The following is a 22,717-nucleotide window of genomic DNA, read 5'->3' as shown; positions in this document are numbered from 1 at the left end:
AGCCACTCTTCAACCAATAACGTCCCAAACGGCCACCTTGGAGTTTATTGCATTACCCCTTACAAGTTGACAAATATCAAGCCATGCGGAATTAAATTTATCACCTCTGTTGGCCGGCAGGTCTGAGGGCCAGTTACTGTTGCTATTCTGGTTTATTTTATGGCCCGTCTATGACATTTCGCCGGTGTCTTACAGTAAAAATATAAACATTGTTGATCTTTTGAATGGAAGTCGTCTACACGTCAAGGAACGGAAATCAGATAGTGTTGTACCTTGGGATCGCTCATGTTCTATGATGGAAATAGACTCATTGTATAGGATAAAATCTTTGATGAGGTTACATGAGTCTATGGTAAGCACTTTATTTAACAGCACACCGTGTGGTCAGACAAGGTACTGCAGGTAAAATTTCTTGATAGTTTATAGGGATTATCGTCACTCCTTAGGGAGAGATCACCATATAGGTGTGTGGAAACTTATTAAGCCTTTAGCACTCCACTTTGCAAGGGACCATGGGAAGAATATGCAAAATTGTCTTCCATGATGTAATTAGGAAGTCAGGTGCCTCAGTGTTGCAAACCAATAGAGGGCGCTCACTGGAATTTGCAAGCCTGTCTTCCCTGATGTAATTAGGAAGACAGAATCTCAGTGATATGGCCCAATAAAGGATGCTCCCTTTAACACCATGTTCGACCTTCCAAGAGGCCTTTGTTTTGCAATGATGCTGGGATAATTACCAGGTATAGTCTGTCAACCGAGGACGGCCGTTTCAATGTTATTGCATCTCGTCAGCCCGGTGTAGAGAAGACTAACCTGGTAGAGGTGAGAGGCTTAGACAGGGTAAGGGGGGTATCGTCATTCCTTGGGGAGAAACTACCATATAGGTGTGTGGAGACTTATTAAGCCTTTAGCACTCCACTTTGCAAGGGACCATGGGAAGAATATGCAAAATTGTCTTCCATGATGTAATTAGGAAGTAATTAGGAAGGAGTGATGATATCCCCTTAACCCTGTCTAAGCCTCTCACCTCTACCAGGTTAGTCTTCTCTACACCGGGCTGACAAGATGCAATAACATCGAAACGGCCGTCCTCGGTTGAGAGACTATACCTGGTAATAATCCCAGCATCATTGCAAAACAAAGGCCTCTTGGAAGGTCGAGCATGATGTTAAAGGGAGCCGCCTTTATTGGGCCATATCACTGAGATTCTGTCTTCCTAATTACATCAGGGAAGACAGGCTTGCACATTCCAGTGAGCGCACTCTATTGGTTTGCAACACTGAGGCACCTGACTTCCTAATTACATCATGGAAGACAGATTTGCATATTCTTCCCATGATAGTTTATAATGAAGGATAAAAATTGATCAGAACTATCTATACTGGGATTGCATTCGTCTATAGTAAACACATTTGGGGGAATGTATTATTGCCCTCCAGGACTCTGCTCCATCCCCTTCAATTATCTCATATTTTATCATGGAGATGGATTAGATTTTGTTTGTTAAATCAAGACTAAAATCTGTTAAGGATCCTCTTGTTCCGAGTTTGCAGGTTTCTATGGTAAAATTTTATTAAACAGCACACCAAATGGCCAAACAGGGTACTGCAGGTAAAACGGCAGGTAAAAGTTCAGAGAAACTGCATTCCATAAAAAAGTGCTTTCTTTCCTCCCCCTGCAATGACCTTATATTATAACATGGAGATAGAGTCATTTTCCCTTTAAGAAAAACTTCTGAGAAACTTTCTTCCTTAACAAAAAAAAGTTTCCTTTTCCCCTCAGGGACTGTTCCTTCCCCTACTATTGCTTAATTTTTGATCTTAGAGATGATGCAACTTTTGCTAAGAAGCATCAGCGTTGCAAGTTTCTATGGTAAACACATTCTATTTAACAGCACACCATGTGGCCAGACAGGGTACTGCAGGTAAAACTTTCTTTTAAACAAAGTGTTTGTTTTTTGTTTTTTTTCTGCTCCCCGAGGAACTTTGTTCCATCCTCTTCAAATACTTGATATTTTATGATGGAGATGGACTCATTCTTACAACTTCGAAGATACTACCTTCCTTTAAAACAAAAGTGTTTTCTCTGCTTCCCCCCAAGGATTCTGCTCCATCCCCTACAATTAAGGATATGATATTAAGTAAGTTTCTATCTGCACCCAATTCCTGAACAATAATACTTTAGAGGTAGAAATCCGTAAGTATTTCCCGAGGGAGGCTTAGGAAGTGCTGATTGCGGCAAATCTCGAGCCAGGAAACTTTAACTACACAGCAGGGAAATCAATAGGGCAGGATAAAAAGGAAGGGGGATCAGCGCTAGTGAAGCAGGCACAGCGGGAAACCTTCTTGCAAAACAGACCCTGCAAAGCCAAAATCCAAAGGGCTTCGAGATGCATGTGTGGGCTCCTCGGCCTATGAAGCCAAGTCTTGACCAAGTGTGTAAGAAGTATAAAGTCGGAGGCGCTGAAGCCTTCACGGCTTTAGAGAAGTTCAGGTAATTATCTCTTCACACCTCGTCTTGAGACTCCAGTACCCCGTCCGTCTCTTCTACAATTTCGGTATAAATATTGAATCTGTAGACATCAGTGCAAACCCAATGGCCAAAAATATCCGTCGGTGGCAGCATGTCAAGTCAAACGCTCTGTGGTTCTTCGGAGGACCATTGACATTCTGTCCAAGCCCTTCTTCGTGATGGGTCTCGAGTCTTAGAATGTTCTTTTTTCATAACCGATCGATCTTAAGAAGAGAATTAAGATCCTGTGTAGTTGTGGGAAACCTACTTACTAAGAGCAATATATGGGAAGCGGAGTCATGAAGATCTGGAAGCGTTTGAGATCTTGAAGCATTGCTGTCAATCACGTTGGGTCGCCAGTGTCTCCTCATAATGCATGGGCTTGTGAGGAATGGAAGTGATTGACGGCTCTGCATTCCCGTGTGCTCAGCAAGTAGATGTGGTCCTTGGCATAAAGCCTAATGTGGCAATACATGGATACAGACCGCCATGGATGTGTAAGAGTAAAGACCTAGAGAAGATTCGTCGTTCCTAAACTGCACGTACGATTTCCAAACTGACCAAGGTGGAACTGAATGAAATGTACCAAAGGTAGATAAGATGTATGGGAAAGGACATTGGGGAAGGAAATGGAGGGAGGACGGGATCACAGTCTATAAATGTATTTATGACCCACAGCACAAAACTCTGCAGCAAATTGATCAGTGAAAGGGCAGCGCCGTGGACACGAGGTCACATCCGCCACTGGAATTAAAAAGAGATTTAAGATCAACTACAATATTGTCCTCTCTTTACTGTCAGGAGCATAAAATATGAGAGAGATGTTATCAGAAGACCCAGACATGGAAAAAGGGCTTAATGTTCTCCAAATTACATGTAATATACAGAAATAGGAAAGGAGGAAGAGAGACAACAACAGCAACTTACTACAGAAAGACATTCAGCCACTGACCTGACACATAGAATGTGTGTACTACACCAATAATAACTACAACACAACTGTATCCTATATACATGAATGTAACCAATATAATACTGACCTCCTATGTACAAGAATATAACTACTATAATACTACCCCTATGTACAAGAATATAACTACAATAATACTACTCCTATGTACAAGAATATAACTACTATAATACTACTTCTATGTACAAGAATATAACTGCTATAATACTACTCCTATGTACAAGAATATAACTGCTATAATACTGCTCCTATGTACAAGAATATAACTACTATAATACTACTCCTATGTACAAGAATATAACTACTATAATACTACCCCTATGTACAAGAATATAACTACTATAATACTGCCTCCTATGTACAAGAATATAACTACTATAATACTACTCCTATGTACAAGAATATAACTACTATAATACTACTCCTATGTACAAGAATATAACTACTATAATACTGCCTCCTATGTACAAGAATATAACTACTATAATACTGCTCCTATGTACAAGAATATAACTACTATAATACTGCCCCTATGTACAAGAATATAACTACTATAATACTGCCCCTATGTACAAGAATATAACTACTATAATACTGCCTCCTATGTACAAGAATATAACTACTATAATACTGCTCCTATGTACAAGAATATAACTACTATAATACTGCTCCTATGTACAAGAATATAACTACTATAATACTGCTCCTATGTACAAGAATATAACTACTATAATACTACCTCCTATGTACAAGAATATAACTACTATAATACTGCTCCTATATACAAGAATATAACTACTATAATACTACCTCCTATGTACAAGAATATAACTACTATAATACTACCTCCTATGTACAAGAATATAACTACTATAATACTACTCCTATGTACAAGAATATAACTACTATAATACTGCTCCTATGTACAAGAATATAACTACTATAATACTGCTCCTATGTATAAGAATATAACTACTATAATACTGCTACTATATACAAGAATATAACTACTATAATACTACCTCCTATGTACAAGAATATAACTACTATAATACTACCTCCTATGTACAAGAATATAACTACTATAATACTACTCCTATGTACAAGAATATAACTACTATAATACTACTCCTATGTACAAGAATATAACTACTATAATACTACTCCTATGTACAAGAATATAACTACTATAATACTACCTCCTATGTACAAGAATATAACTACTATAATACTACTCCTATGTACAAGAATATAACTACTATAATACTACCTCCTATGTACAAGAATATAACTACTATAATACTACCTCCTATGTACAAGAATATAACTACTATAATACTACCTCCTATGTACAAGAATATAACTACTATAATACTGCTCCTATGTACAAGAATATAACTACTATAATACTACCTCCTATGTACAAGAATATAACTACTATAATACTACTCCTATGTACAAGAATATAACTACTATAATACTACCTCCTATGTACAAGAATATAACTACTATAATACTGCTCCTATGTACAAGAATATAACTACTATAATACTACCTCCTATGTACAAGAATATAACTACTATAATACTGCTCCTATGTACAAGAATATAACTACTATAATACTACCTCCTATGTACAAGAATATAACTACTATAATACTACCTCCTATGTACAAGAATATAACTACTATAATACTACTCCTATGTACAAGAATATAACTACTATAATACTACCTCCTATGTACAAGAATATAACTACTATAATACTACCTCCTATGTACAAGAATATAACTACTATAATACTACCTCCTATGTACAAGAATATAACTACTATAATACTGCTCCTATGTACAAGAATATAACTACTATAATACTACCTCCTATGTACAAGAATATAACTACTATAATACTACTCCTATGTACAAGAATATAACTACTATAATACTACCTCCTATGTACAAGAATATAACTACTATAATACTGCTCCTATGTACAAGAATATAACTACTATAATACTGCTCCTATGTACAAGAATATAACTACTATAATACTACCTCCTATGTACAAGAATATAACTACTATAATACTGCTCCTATGTACAAGAATATAACTACTATAATACTACCTCCTATGTACAAGAATATAACTACTATAATACTACCTCCTATGTACAAGAATATAACTACTATAATACTACTCCTATGTACAAGAATATAACTACTATAATACTACTCCTATGTACAAGAATATAACTACTATAATACTACTCCTATGTACAAGAATATAACTACTATAATACTACCTCATATGTACAAGAATATAACTACTATAATACTACTCCTATGTACAAGAATATAACTACTATAATACTACCTCCTATGTACAAGAATATAACTACTATAATACTACCTCCTATGTACAAGAATATAACTACTATAATACTACCTCCTATGTACAAGAATATAACTACTATAATACTGCTCCTATGTACAAGAATATAACTACTATAATACTACCTCCTATGTACAAGAATATAACTACTATAATACTACTCCTATGTACAAGAATATAACTACTATAATACTACTCCTATGTACAAGAATATAACTACTATAATACTACTCCTATGTACAAGAATATAACTACTATAATACTACCTCATATGTACAAGAATATAACTACTATAATACTACCTCCTATGTACAAGAATATAACTACTATAATACTGCTCCTATGTACAAGAATATAACTACTATAATACTACCTCCTATGTACAAGAATATACCTACTATAATACTGCTCCTATGTACAAGAATATAACTACTATAATACTACCTCCTATGTACAAGAATATAACTACTATAATACTACCTCCTATGTACAAGAATATAACTACTATAATACTACTCCTATGTACAAGAATATAACTACTATAATACTGCTCCTATGTACAAGAATATAACTACTATAACACTGCTCCTATGTATAAGAATATAACTACTATAATACTGCTCCTATGTACAAGAATATAACTACTATAATACTGCTCCTATGTACAAGAATATAACTACTATAATACTACTCCTATGTACAAGAATATAACTAGTATAATACTGCTCCTATGTACAAGAATATAACTAGTATAATACTGCTCCTATGTACAAGAATATAACTACTATAATACTACTCCTATGTACAAGAATATAACTAGTATAATACTGCTCCTATGTACAAGAATATAACTAGTATAATACTGCTCCTATGTACAAGAATATAACTACTATAATACTAGTCCTATGTACAAGAATATAACTACTATAATACTGCTCCTATGTACAAGAATATAACTACTATAATACTGCTCCTATGTACAAGAATATAACTACTATAATACTAGTCCTATGTACAAGAATATAACTACTATAATACTGCTCCTATGTACAAGAATATAACTACTATAATACTGCTCCTATGTACAAGAATATAACTACTATAATACTACTCCTATGTACAAGAATATAACTACTATAATACTACCTCCTATGTACAAGAATATAACTACTATAATACTACTCCTATGTACAAGAATATAACTACTATAATACTGCTCCTATGTACAAGAATATAACTACTATAATACTACCTCCTATGTACAAGAATATAACTACTATAATACTGCTCCTATGTACAAGAATATAACTACTATAATACTACTCCTATGTACAAGAATATAACTACTATAATACTGCTCCTATGTACAAGAATATAACTACTATAATACTACTCCTATGTACAAGAATATAACTACTATAATACTACTCCTATGTACAAGAATATAACTACTATAATACTACCTCCTGGAGGTCAGAAAAAAGCCCCATAATGTAAAATTGTGGAGAAATGTATATATCGATTGCTGAATACTCTGATTAGAACTGCAAATAAGTCTGTTCATTTATTTATGGATTTATTTTTTCCCCTCTTTTTCCTGCCAGCAATGGACTCTTAAGTTAAAGTGATTATCAGTTTTGTTATCTGACGGACATGTCTGATTTATGTTATATTATTATTAGTTATTAATTCTGTTGGAATGTAATGTATTTTTGTTTTGTTTTTACTAATAAAAATTACCTCCTATGTACAAGAATATAACTACTATAATACTACCTCCTATGTACAAGAATATAACTACTATAATACTGCTCCTATGTACAAGAATATAACTACTATAATAGTGCTCCTATGTACAAGAATATAACTACTATAATACTGCTCCTATGTACAGGAATATAACTACTATAGTACTACCTCCTATGTACAAGAATATAACTACTATAATACTACCTCCTATGTATAAGAATATAACTACTATAATACTACTCCTATGTACAACAATATAACTACTATAATACTACTCCTATGTACAAGAATATAACTACTATAATACTACTCCTATGTACAAGAATATAACTACTATAATACTACCTCCTATGTACACGTATATAACTACTATAATACTGCTCCTATGTACAAGAATATATCTACTATAATACTGCCTCCTATGTACAAGAATATAACTACTATAATACTACTCCTATGTACAACAATATAACTACTATAATACTACTCCTATGTACAAGAATATAACTACTATAATACTGCTCCTATGTACAAGAATATAACTACTATAATACTACTCCTATGTACACGTATATAACTACTATAATACTACCTCCTATGTACAAGAATATAACTACTATGATACTACTCCTATGTATAAGTATATATCTATTATAATACCGCCCTCTACATACATTTCCTTAGATATCTTTATCACTATTAAACATTAATAACTTTTATATGTGAATTTGCATTTTGAGCAGTATTTGGATCCCGGGATCTTCTGACAATACGTTTGATATACTGCTCTGCGAGTACCCGGCGTCTGCATTAAAAAATCCATTATACAGTAAAGTTTAAAGTGTGATATATTTTTTCTGTTAATAAAAATACTTTTGCTAATAGCGCGCTTTGCATCGGGGGAGGAACAATACCGTCTCTATGACAGCGGAGGGAAATTAGGTCATATTGGCAGAGAACGAGGCTTTGTAGAACAGGCTGATCACACACGAGTACAAATGTTTTTCAGGAAAGGGGTTAATTGTGGAGGAGATGGGCGCTCATCTGTCGTTCAGCGCGCTCATCGCCTGTCAATCAGTCTCTATAAACCCCCCTGTATAGATTCACCCCAGTCACGGAGTCAGACTCCTCATCCGCGCCCGCCTGCCAAATATGCTAAGGTTCAATGTCATTTCGTCTTTGGTTCAGTGGTTACCAGTAAGTGAATGGATGGCTCTGTGACTGGACAACGCATGAATAATTTGTGCGCATACGAGAGTGAGTAAATCTGCATATGCGGTGACATACTCCGAGGATGATGGTCGCTGACATGGGATAGTGACTCTTGCTGGTAGTCAACGCTTGGGATGCATCCTGATGTCTCTGGGGGTAGAGAGAGTCAGCCAGGCAGAAAATGAGAATGAGTTAGACAGCCCCAAGCAAGGTGCACGCTGACTTTTCTCTGTGTACGCTGTTGTTCATAAGAGACGAACCAACCTGCGCCAATGTTGTTTTGCAACTGATTTGTCCTCTCGAAACAAGAAGCAAAAAAAAAAATTGTTGGTAATGAAAATGGACAAATCTCAAAGAGCAGGAAACAGATACAGTCGGGCTATTTTGAAGGAACGTCGTCAACGCTGCGGCGCTGCCGAAATGGAACGGTTCTTGGATACATTGTTTACTATATGTAACATTTAACGAACTCAGAGGTGGAAAGAGTGTGTCTAAAACAAGAAATAGTCCCATTCACCACTCTTTAGCGTTGAGGTGGTCAAGATGGGTGTAAAGCCAATAAAATAGTCATACTCACCTCTCCCCGACTTTTCATTGTATAGGACTCGCTGGACTAGACACAGAGAGATTCACAGCAACCGTCATACTCACCTCTGTTTGGGGCTCAGTTGATCAGTGCCGGTATAAAGCAATATAACGGTCATACTCACCTCTCCTCGACTTTTCATTGTATAGGACTCGCTGGACCAGACACAGAGGGGTTCACAGCAACCGTCATACTCACCTCTGTTTGGGGCTCAGTTGATCAGTGCCGGTGCAAAACAATATAATAGTCATACTCACCTCTCCTCGACTATTCGTTGCAGACTTCCTTCCCATGCTGAGACTAGGTGGACCAGAAGCAGACACTAGCCCGTCTAGTGATTGGTCTCAGTGACATATGAGAGAGGTCACCAGTCCATCTCCAATGACCACACTCACATACGTCACAAATGCGACCGTTGAAGCCTCTCTGCTTCTGGTCCAGTGAGTCCCGGCCAGGGGTGAACCTACCCCTTTCGCCGCCCGAGGCGAACTGCAGAATGCCGCTCCCCCACCTGGGAGGAGGGGGCGTGGCCGAGCGGAGAGGGCGGTGCCCCACGGAGGGGGCGGGGCTTAGCGGAGAGGACCTGCTCTCTGCCTGAGCGTGAGGGGAGGCTGCTGGAGCAGCGCTGCTCCAGTGGCCTCCCCAAACCACCGCTCGGTGCTAAGCCAGTCCAGGACAGCTTGTCCTGGACTGGCTTAGGTAATCAAAAATGCCGCCCTCCCTGGGGCCCTGACATAGCGCCGCCTGAAGCGGTCGCTTCAGTTCGCCTCATGGGAGGTGCGGCGCTGGTCCCAGCACATGAGGGAAAGAAGTCTAGGACTGGAGATAAGTGAATATGACCTTCCTTTTTTGTTTAACCCCCTACCACCCCTGAGCTCACCATGATTCTTAGATAACCCAAGTCAAAGATGCCAAACGTCTAGTCTAGAATGTTGAGCAGGAAACAGATACACTTGTGGTCTTCAAAGCTGCGACTATACCTTGGGGGTGGTCAGGGTGGGTATAAAATCGAATATGTGCATATTCACCTCTCGCTAGGATCACAGCGGTCATGACCTGTCCAGTAATTGGCCTCTGGAGATGGATGGGTGACATCACTCACATACATCACCAATTCCTTACCAGCGACCTGACCTGTCCAGTGATCAGTCTCAGTGGTCTCTAGAGAAGGACCAGTGACATCACTCCCATATATCACCAGTTCCTTACCGGTGACTATTGAGGCCAGTGATTGGTCCCGGCCACGTAAGCCTCTACATGTCGCGTTTTCTATAGTTCTTCGATGCCATATGTCTAGAGGGTTGAGCAGGACACAGATACACTTCTGCGAATTCGATGGAACGTCATCAAAGCTGCGGCACTGCCAAAATCGTTCTATTCCGACATACATTGTTCAATACATCAAAAATTTTAATAAACTTGTCCCAGCTTAAACTGTGAGGATGCCATATGCCAAGTCTAGTGCGTTGCCCAGGAAATAGATACACTTGTGTGAAGTTGATGCCAAAACGGTTCTTTTTTGACATACATTGTTTAATATATTAAAGCCTGTGATAAACGTGTCCCAATTTAAAGGGATTGTCCAGGACCTGAAGGTAATTGACACTAATGACTTATCCACGGGACAGGTTGTCAGCATCAAACTGGTCAAGGTCCAACCCCTGGAACCTGTCATGATCAGCTGTTTCGGTATACGGCTGCAGTTCCAGAAGCCACCACTAGAGTACACTCCGTAGACTGGTATACACATTCACATGCCCCTCCCCTGCAGATCCTGCAGTAGACATAATACAATGTAACAGATTCTCCCGGAGTGTTCCTTTAAACATTAAAGATGCCATATGGCAAGTCTAGAACGATGAGGAGGAAACAGATACACGTTGTCTTTGCTGCAGTATATTGGGAGTATGAATATGTCACAGATCATGAATACTCGATCAATGCTCAAGATGGCTGAGACAGAAGAATAATCTAAGGAATAAGATAAGACGTCTCCACCAGACTTCAACTAAGTCGCTTCTCAATTGGCCTGACTGTAAATAGAGACAAGTAAATGCATTGTAAGTAGGGTTAACCGATCTTTTCCAGCTGGATCAAGGTTGGAGGTTATCTCAAGATTGGCTCAACCCTAAAAGTGACTTTTCCCATAGAGAAGCATTGACTAGGGTTGAGGGATCGGAAAAGATCAGATTCTGATTGGCGATCGAGCAAATTTCACGATCGGGATCGCCTGGAAAATGATTGGATTTTAAAATCAATCCTGAAATCTCAAGATCGGCTCAACCCTAATTGTAACGTACCTCACCCTCCGGGGCTCCATCGTGGAATCCGTTTCTCCATCACAGCCATCTTGGGTCCTCTTCCAGCATCCGGGGTGACGTTAGGGACCTGTGACCCCAGAGTATAAGGGCTCCTTCACACGGCGTATACACGTGTCCGAGCGCGGCGCTTCAAAACAGAGCCCATTGATTAACCTTTGCCTGGATCCCTATTATGCACGTATTCCGCCAGCCCTGACCTCGGCCTGTACCCTACATTACTCCTTGCCTGTTCCCTAAGTGCCGTGCACCAGTATCTCTTGGCCTGTCCAGGTCAGCTGTCACCTCATGCATAAGACTTTGGGCTGCTCTCTAGGTTGTCGTCTTGAAGGATTACTCCTAGATGTAGTGACCTGGTGGTTTCCTGCAATGAAGACCAGATCCCTGTATAAGGGTTAAAGGGTTAAAACCAGGGGGCCACTTAGACAACACCTTCAAGAACAGCCCAAAGTCTTAAGCATCACCCCAGTTTACAGCAAAGAGAATGACCCAAAGGCCTAATCCGGTCATGATCTAAGGCCCCTTGTCTTCTAATGTTCCCTCATAGGATAGAAGATCACTGGATTCAATGCTCAGGAACAACCAGAGATCTATAAGATCTTACTGGTGACGTATATGATTTGGGATCACCTAAGGAGAGATCTGCCCCACTCATCATCAGTGGAGCTCTATAAGGACCATATGGTATGGGGTTGTCCACTTTGGACATGTTAGAAGGGTCCTTTAGAGAACCTCTCACAATTGCTTTCACAAAAATTTGCAAGGTTCGTCCACTTGTTTTGTGTAGAACTTCAGAAAACACTAAGCTGAGGTCCAGGCGGGGTGCGGAGACCTAATAAACACTGATACTTACCTTCACACCATCTGGCCCATCTTCAGGTCAAATACCAAACTTTTGGAAATTCAGGTGGAATCCCATGCGTTCTGGTCCACGTTGGCCATCTCTAGTAGTCACCATGTGTCCTCCTTGTAGGAATCCGTGGAATGGTTATAGCTGTAGCTGTGCTCATTGTCCCCAAAGCGCCACCACAGGAGAACTGAGGCATTACGCCGTGTCCATTCAGATATGTTGGTTGTCTAATGCAGGACAGGACAGGTCCTCCATAGTATGAGACATTCTCAAATGTTCTCCATGTTTCCAGTGCTCTCCACCCTATCGTACCTTCAAATCCCACCACCCTGAGCTTTAACTAACGTCCATCTTCTATTCTTTGGCACCGGGATCTTATTAGTAATGTTGGTACATGTCAATAAGATCTACAGACCCTTCCCCTTATTCTACGATGCCATTGGATCTCCAGAGACGTTTGACCAGTTGGTGGCATCTCTTCCATCGTTTGGTCCAGTGGTCCAAGGATGAAGCAAACTCAGCACTGCTACATCTATACAGTAGATCCGACATCACCCAACATTATTTGTAGTCATCAAGCTCAATACAAAGAGCTGAATGGAAATTTGTGAAGCCCTTGACGTTACAGAGAAGGTGCGCCGAGTCTTCACGCTCAGATTCCTAAAGCTCAATGTTACATTACAATGAAAGATGAAGACATAAAAGCAAATTCTAAGAGGAGAAAGAGTCAGGGTCTCCTGCCAGAAGATTTATGGGAAAGGTTAAAGCGTAAGGACAGTGGTGAGATGAGATGGTAGAAAATAATACGTTAGGTTGGATGACACAGGCGGGTGGATGATGAACAGAATATGATAATGAGGGAGGGGGGGGGGGGTGCAGGGGTCTCCTGTAGAGGATTTGTGGGGGATTGAGGAATGGAGGGGTCCTGTGGGGTGTGCGAGGAGACAGGAGACAGACAGATATTTGGCAGTGTGGAAGGATCTGAGCCTCAGACAGGAGATGGGCCGAGAGCAGAACAGCAGCTGCCGGGATGTGCAAGGAATAAGGATGAGGGATGGTGAGGGAGACTCTGCCCTCCAGGAGGGGGGGAGCTGCCGGATTCTGCTAACTCTCCAAATGTTACATACACAAGCACCAGGGCCTGCCAGCCGCCTGCTCATACTGCCTCATTACCAGCCTCTAACAGGGCACCGGTGCCAGCCGCTCCCCAAGCAGTGCACATGAGAGGCAAATGATAGCACCCTGCACTGCTCCAGTCGGAGTGTGTATATACCCTGCACTGCTCCAGTGATGTGTATATGTATGCTGCACTGCTCCAGAGGTGTGTGTATATATCCTGCACTGCTCCTGAGATGTGTGTATATATCCTGCACTGCTCCAGAGGTGTGTGTATATATCCTGCACTGCTCCTGAGATGTGTGTATATATCCTGCACTGCTCCAGAGGTGTGTGTATATATCCTGCACTGCTCCAGTGATGTGTGTATATATCCTGCACTGCTTCAGAGGTGTGTGTATATATCCTGCACTGCTCCAGAGGTGTGTGTATATACCCTGCACTGCTCCAGAGGTGTGTATATATCATGCACTGCTACAGGGATGTGTGTATATATCCTGCACTGCTCCGGTGATGTGTGTATATCTCCTGCACTGCTCCAGAGGTGTGTGTATATACCCTGCACTGCTCCAGTCGGAGTGTGTATATATCCTGCACTGCTCCTGAGATGTGTGTATATATCCTGCACTGCTCCAGAGGTGTGTGTATATATCCTGCACTGCTCCTGAGATGTGTGTATATATCCTGCACTGCTCCAGAGGTGTGTGTATATATCCTGCACTGCTCCAGTGATGTGTGTATATATCCTGCACTGCTCCAGAGGTGTGTGTATATACCCTGCACTGCTCCAGTGATGTGTGTATATATCCTGCACTGCTCCAGTGATGTGTGTATATATCCTGCACTGCTCCAGAGGTGTGTGTATATACCCTGCACTGCTCCAGAGGTGTGTGTATATACCCTGCACTGCTCCAGAGGTGTGTGTATATATCCTGCACTGCTCCGGTGATGTGTGTATATCTCCTGCACTGCTCCAGAGGTGTGTGTATATACCCTGCACTGCTTCAATGATGTGTGTATATATCCTGCACTGCTCCAGTGCTGTATGTATATACCCTGCACTGCTTCAGTGCTGTGTGTATATATCTGCACTGCTCCAGAGGTGTGTGTATATATCCTGCACTGCTCCAGAGGTTTGTGTATATACCCTGCACTGCTCCAGAGGTGTGTGTATATATCCTGCACTGCTCCAGTGATGTGTGTATATATCTGCACTGCTCCAGTGATGTGTGTATATATCTGCACTGCTCCAGTGCTGTGTGTATATATCTGCACTGCTCCAGAGGTGTGTGTATATATCCTGCACTGCTCCAGTGCTGTGTGTATATATCTGCACTGCTCCAGAGGTGTGTGTATATATCCTGCACTGCTCCAGTGATGTGTGTATATACCCTGCACTGCTCCAGTGCTGTGTGTATATACCCTGCACTGCTTCAGTGCTGTGTGTATATATCTGCACTGCTCCAGAGGAGTGTGTATATATCCTGCACTGCTCCAGTGATGTGTGTATATACCCTGCACTGCTCCAATGATGTGTGTATATATCCTGCACTGCTCCAGTGATGTGTGTATATATCCTGCACTGCTCCAGAGGTGTGTGTATATATCCTGCACTGCTCCAATGATGTGTGTATATATACCCTGCACTGCTCAATGATGTGTGTATATATCCTGTACTGCTCCAGTGATGTGTGTATATATCCTGCACTGCTCCAGTGATGTGTGTATATATCCTGCACTGTTCCAGAAGTGTGTGTATATACCCTGCACTGCTCCAATGATGTGTGTATATACCCTGCACTGCTCAATGATGTGTGTATATATCCTGCACTGTTCCAGTGATATAAGTAGATTCATCCTTCACTGCACCAGTAACACAGTATACAGTATGCATCCATCTTTCCTGCACTGCTCCAGTGATAGTTATCTAATAACCCTTCACTGCACCAGTAATTCATATGTATCCACTCACCACACACTGCAGAATAGATATGCATCTAACATTCTTGCACTGCTTTGGTGATAATGTTTGTATATGCCCTGCACTGTTCCAGTGATAGATAAGTAGATTTATTCATCACTGCAGCTGTGATACAGTATTCATCCAGCTACCTTACACTGCTCCAGTGATGTGCATTTCAGTATCCTCAGCTCCTCCAGTGCTCTGTGTTTTCCTGCACTGCTCCAATCATGTAACACACAGTATCCTGCACAGCTCCAGTTATATGCAGCCAGTGTATTACTGTATCCAGTAGGCCTTTTTACAATGAGGTCCATACAGTGTGCTGGATAAGAAAAAAATGTATTAGAAAGAAAGCAAAAAAAAACTGCAAAAAACCTCTGTGTGAACATGCCCTAAAGCAGAGGCCCCACATTGTGGAATCACAGCCTTATTTGTTGCAGATTTTGTTGCATTTTTTGAGCCAAAACTAAGAATGGTAACAAAAGGAATAAGAAATATAAAGGAAGTTCTTAGACGGTTCCCGTCTGTTACATCGACTACTGGCTCTGTCTTAAAAAAACGCAGCAAAATCTGCAAAAAAACCCTCTGCGTTTCTGCAAAGTGAGGCCTCTAAGCCAGCAATAGACGTGAGGAAATTACTAGATACATAACAGCGAGGGGGGAGGTGACAAAACTGCCGGCCAAACATCTCCTATCATATGACTGGTCTCTCTCAGTGTATTACTGTATCCCCACAGTGCAATATGTCTGATGTTACCTGCTACATCCCAAAATATTCTGCACTACTGCAGCCTGACCACAGAGCACTGCTCAGTTACATCTCTTACCTTATACTTCTCCATTGGTGTGTGACTGACTACATTGCATTTCACTGAACACTGATTTATGCAACTGTAGTGCACTGCTCCAGCTGTATACAACCCATCACTCTGCACTGTATACCACCTGCTACTCTGCACTGTATACTCCCATCACTCTGCACTGCTCCAGCTGTATACAACCCATCACTCTGCACTATATATCTCCTGCTACTCTGCACTGTATACCTCATATCACTCTGCACTGCTCCAGCTGTATACCTCCTATCACTCTGCACTGCTCCAGCTGTATACCTCCTATCACTCTGCACTGTATACCTCCTATCACTCTGCACTGCTCCAGCTGTATACCTCCTATCACTCTGCACTATATACCTCCCATCACTCTGCACTGCTCCACCTGTATACCGCCCATCACTCTGCACTGTATACCACCTGTTACTCTGCACTGTATACCTCCTATCACTCTGCAGTGCTCCAGCTGTATACAACCCATTACTCTGCACTATATACAACCCATTACTCTGCACTGCTCCAGCTGTATACCTCCGATCACTCTGCACTGCTCCAGCTGTATACCTCCTATCACTCTGCACTGTATATCTCCTATCACTCTGCACTGGTCCAGCTGTATACCTCCTATCACTCTGCACTGTATATCTCCTGCTACTCTGCACTGTATACCTCTCATCACTCTGCATTACTCCATCTGTATACCTCCCAACACTCTGCACTGTACACTGCCTATTACTCTGCACTGTATACCCCCATCACTCTGCACTGTATACCCCCATCACTCTGCACTGTATACCTCCTATCACTCTGCACTGTATACCTCCCATCACTCTGCACTGTATACCCCACATCACTCTGCCCTGCTCCAGCTGTATACATAGAATTATTTTCCATACATGCATCAATATCAATCTAATTAGTCTGCAATTTAAATGTCATTATCCAGGGCTGCAGGAGAGGGAGCTGCGGGGGTGCAGGGGCTACAGCCCAAATACACCATCATCCATAGACACATAGGGAGATAGGAGATTAGATAGACCAGTACAGATAGATAGATAGATAGATAGATAGATAGATAGATAGATAGATAGATAGATAGATAGATAGATAGGAGATAGACAGACAGATAGATAGATAGATAGATAGATAGATAGATAGATAGGAGATAGATAGATAGATAGATAGATAGATAGATAGATAGATAGGAGATAGATAGATAGATAGATAGATAGATAGATAGATAGATAGATAGATAGGAGATAGGTAGATAGGAGATAGATAGATAGATAGATAGATAGATAGATAGATAGATAGATAGGAGATAGATAGATAGATAGATAGATAGGAGATAGATAGATAGGAGATAGATAGATAGATAGATAGATAGATAGATAGGAGATAGATAGATAGATAGATAGATAGGAGATAGATAGATAGATAGATAGATAGATAGATAGGAGATAGATAGATAGATAGATAGATAGATAGATAGATAGATGATAGATAATAGATAGATAGATAGATAGATAGATAGATAGATAGATAGATAGGAGATAGATAGATAGGAGGTAGATAGATAGATAGATAGATAGATAGATAGATAGATAGATAGATATGAGATAGATAGATAGGAGATAGATAGATAGATAGATAGATAGGAGATAGATAGATAGATAGATAGATAGATAGATAGATAGATAGGAGATAGATAGATAGATAGATAGATAGATAGATAGATAGATAGGAGATAGATAGATAGATAGATAGATAGATAGATAGATAGAAGATAGATAGATAGATAGATAGATAGATAGATAGGAGATAGATAGATAGATAGGAGATAGATAGATAGATAGATAGATGATAGATAGATAGATAGATAGATAGATAGATAGATAGATAGATGATAGATAGATAGATAGATAGATAGGAGATAGATAGATAGATAGGAGATAGATAGATAGATGATAGATAGATAGATAGATAGATAGATAGATAGATAGATAGATAGGAGATAGATAGATAGATAGATAGATAGGAGATAGATAGATAGATAGATAGATAGATAGATAGATAGATAGGAGATAGATAGATAGATAGATAGATAGGAGATAGATAGATAGATAGATAGATAGATAGATAGATAATAGATAGATAGATAGATAGATAGATAGATAGATAATAGATAGATAGATAGATAGATAGATAGATAGATAGGAGATAGATAGATAGATAGATAATAGATAGATAGATAGATAATAGATAGATAGATAGATAGATAGATAGATAGATAGATAGATAGATAGATAGGAGATAGATAGATAGATGATAGATAGATAGATAGATAGATAGATAGATAGATAGGAGGTAGATAGATAGATAGATAGATAGATAGGAGATAGATAGATAGATAGATAGATAGATAGATAGATAGGAGATAGATAGATAGATAGATAGATAGATAGATAGATAGACAGATAGAACATTACACTATTTATGAAGGATTGGGACTGACAGTCTTAGTGCTACATAAACCTTGAGAAATGGAGATCTCAGCAGAATCGGAGCCGCTAATGTCCTGCTAGTGGAATATTTTTCTTGCCTCCCGTGTTCTGTAGAATATTCTATGCTCGAGCAGTTAGGACGCGCGGCTTCATTTCCGATGACAGCTTTGTTTACCGCGTTCGCCATCACTTGAAGAAATGATTTGTGGCTTTATAGAGACGTTTCTTCTCCATCCAGTGGTGAGACATGAGTATTCAGACCCTACAGCGGGCCACCACCTGGTCCCCCAGCATGGCCATAAGGGGGCGCTAGTAGTCACCCCTTCTGGGAGTCCGTATGGGCCGCTGCCTATCATCCTATTCGGTGACAACTTAAAGAGGAGCTCCTTTTTGTATATTTAGACAATCCGCGCAGAGGGTGTGCTACCCCCAGTGGACATCCCCTTTAAGCACGTCCGGCTCTGCTATACCGCGGTGCAGATGTGTACCGTATACAGTGGCGGCCACTTCATTTTGATATATCAGACCATACAATTAATTTTATGTACAGTATATTGAACTCATTACATGCAGCACATATTAGACGTGAACCCAGGGCAGCGGCGATAATTATGCGGCGCGGCGTCCGTCCTGCGTATCTGATTAACCCTGCGCTGGTCCCATATTAACCATTCAATTATGGCTGGCTGTTCCTGCGCCGCACATATAACCATACGGCTCATGATTATAATTGCACCATGCTGATCGTCCCCCCATGCCGCTGATACTAATATCATGTTGCTTCGGTAATAAGGACGCGTTATAACGCTACGACGTGTGTAATAACACTGACTCCTAATGTTATGTATGTTTTAAATAACACTGTGCCGCTGGTAGGGGAAGGCAGGGGCGCTGCGCACTTACAGGGAGAATCCGCCTGCCGCACCAATAGGGCTTACTTATCCCTAAATAGGCAGTAAAGCATATGGGCATAGTTTATTGGGTGCGGAATAACTCTGGATGGCGGTATATTTGCATTTATACATATGTATATGAGCCGCGCAGGGAGCGGACATGTTGGAAATGTGTCAGAAGCAAAGCTTGGAAAGTGCAAAGTATACCGAATTTTCAAAGGGATCCCGTGAGGTAGGGAAGCTCAGCTAGAGGGCGCTGTTGTGCGTGCAAAAAATGGTGCAAAATTGGTCATCACTTATACCCCCCCCTAGTGGCCAGGTCGGGGAAGGGCCATGTCAAAGTCTTGATTCGGGGCTTCTCTTAAAGGGGTTTTCCAGATAAAAAAATGGGTGATACCCTATTATACCAGGTGCCGGTCACTGATTCTGGCGTGGTTAGAATTTTTTCTCTAGCCCCCGCCATTCCTGAGAAATCAGTGTAATTAATCTTGGTGCCACTGTCAAGTGGGTGGTGTCAGGTAGGAATAGGCAAGTGGGCGTAGTTCAAGGGTCAATCAGCTGTTTGAAGAGGCTGCAGTTGAGCACAGCGCCGTACACTGTATAGTGGTTGTGTTTGGTATTGCAGCTCAGCCCATTCATTTGAATGGGACTGAGTCGCGATTAGGACATGTGACCCGTAAGCATTATGTCACATGGACCTCGGGTTGCTGCTCTGCTGGTGTCCCAAGTGTCAGACCCCCACAGATCTTCAATTCGTGACCAATAGGAAGAATAGGTTATTGTTTACATTCCCCTTAGGGTTGAGCGATCGGGATCGGAAAAGATCGGATTCCGATAGGCAATCGAGCAAATTTCACAATCGGGATCGGCTAGAAAATTATCGGAATTCAGATTTTGAAATCTCAAGATCGGATCAGCCCTAAACGTGACTTTTCCCATAGAGCATTGACTAGGGTTGAGCGATCGGGATCGGGAAAGATCAGATCCCGATCGGCGATTGAGCAAATTTCACAATCACGATCGGCTGGAAAATGATCGGAAATCGGATTTTAGAATCGTCCCTGAACCGATCGGCTCATCCCTAATTCCCCTTTAAGACTGAATTCACACGCAGCAGATTTGTGGCTAACGTTCGTACAACCGCCCATTTAATAGAAGCACGAGACGCATTCAGATGTATAGAGCTGATCTTAGTAGCAGAAATATCTGCAACAAATCTGCCATGTGTGAATAGACCCCCAGACTGAGATCACACGTTCCAGAAAAGCTCCATTTTTTTTGTTCCAGATTTTGCTGAGTTTTTTTGAGCCACGGCCAAGAGTGGAATGAACAGAATGGAGAGGTATAAGAGCTTCCTGTATATTTCCTATCGCTTTGGATGCCAGTCTTGACTGTGACTCAAATAACTGCAGCAAAATCCACAACACAAAAACCCAGCTTTTCCTCAACGTGTGCCTAGGTTTTTATGCCAGGTTTATGTCATCCATTAAAGCTCTTAAAACCACATTCATGTAGCTTTTTACTACATCCTGTCACTGGGACTTCCAAAAAAATGCCCTTAGTTCAGCACTATTGTATATCCTGAGCTTTATAATTCATAAATATAATGTTAAAAGCCCAGTGAAGACTGACACTTACATTAGCAGAGCAGGAAAAGGAGCAGGAGGGATGTTATTCTGTAAAGCACTCGGTATAGTGTGCAAATGTCAGCCTTAAAGGGACCTTTCAGAAAACTCCACCAGGTCCAGTTCTTTGCATCCTTTAATAGGCGCCGCTTCACTGATTCCAGCGTAGTTGGAATTTTTTCTCTAGCCCCCACCATTCCTAAGAAATCAGTAATGATAGTTTAGGTGCCTCATAGGCTAGGGAGGCTTCCATTGTTAAGTGGGTGGAGTCAGACAGGAATGGGGTGTGTTTCAGACTGACCAATCATAGGCAGTGTCAGGTGTCCATTATAGGGAGCCTAGTTTGGGGCACCAAAGATAAATGCAGTGATTGCTCGGGAACCGTGCGGACTAGAAAAAAAATTCTAACTGCGTTTAAATCAGTAGAAGACTGGCTATGAAATTATGCAAAGAGTTGGCATTAATAGCAATTGTAAAAAAAAACCCTTTAAGACTGACATTTGCACACTATAGTGAGTGTGCTACAAAATAACATCCCTCCTTCCTCTTTGTTTCCTCTTCTCATGTAAGTGTCAGTCCTCACAGTTGTTTTCACATTATATTCATGGATAAGAAAGCTGAAATCGGTGCATTTTTTTGGGGAAAATCCAGTAACACAATGAAGCAAAGCCAAAAAGTTTAACTGTAGCTTTGGAACTCTGTTCCTGCATCGGGATGCACAGGATGAACATCTATAGGGACGATGATCAGGTGTCTCCATTTACTTGGACAAGTGTCTAAGGCTATTGTTAATGCAGGTCAGGTCTTGCCCCTTCTTATCTCTCCTGCCAAGATGCCCGCGCACCCCCTCATCTGCCGCAATGACCCTCTTGCTCATAATGAGGTGGCCTGGCGTGCCGCCATGGCTCCTCTTTGACCTGGCATTGACAGGAGTGATGGGGTTAAAGCACGGCCTTGGATTTTTTTCCCCTTCCTACACAAACCCTTCTTTATGAAGCACAAGTGGTACTTGGGCAACACGTGATGGAGAAGGTTGCCATGGAGACTATGCCCGACCTGTTTACAAGGCAAGGAAAATCCTGCCTAGAATTAACTATTAGATGCTTTTCCTTGACGTGCCTGTTGAATCTTCAATTAGCAGTTTCCAGAAGTAGCGAGTCTTCCGCGCCGCCCTCAGATGTGGCGGCCGAGGACACA

General features: G+C 40.8%; 1 protein-coding gene and 1 long non-coding RNA gene across 2 annotated transcripts in view; one reads left to right on the top strand and one right to left on the bottom strand.

Moving 5' to 3' along the window:
- Positions 1 to 22,717, top strand: part of IGLON5 (IgLON family member 5) — a 303,232-nt gene that overhangs the window by 20,824 nt on the left and 259,691 nt on the right. The gene's annotated exons all lie outside the window — the stretch shown is intronic.
- Positions 16,576 to 17,533, bottom strand: LOC142209858 (uncharacterized). Its single transcript, XR_012716975.1, has 3 exons — positions 17,272 to 17,533; positions 16,884 to 16,964; positions 16,576 to 16,623 (listed from the first exon to the last, which is right to left on the bottom strand). It is a non-coding gene; the product is annotated as an uncharacterized LOC142209858 (long non-coding RNA).

Source organism: Leptodactylus fuscus, chromosome 6 (assembly GCF_031893055.1).
Source record: "Leptodactylus fuscus isolate aLepFus1 chromosome 6, aLepFus1.hap2, whole genome shotgun sequence".
In the NCBI taxonomy this organism is placed as follows: Eukaryota; Metazoa; Chordata; class Amphibia; order Anura; family Leptodactylidae; genus Leptodactylus; species Leptodactylus fuscus.
The sequence above is the reverse complement of the archived record's forward strand: the minus strand, read 5'-3'. Positions and strand labels throughout refer to the sequence as shown.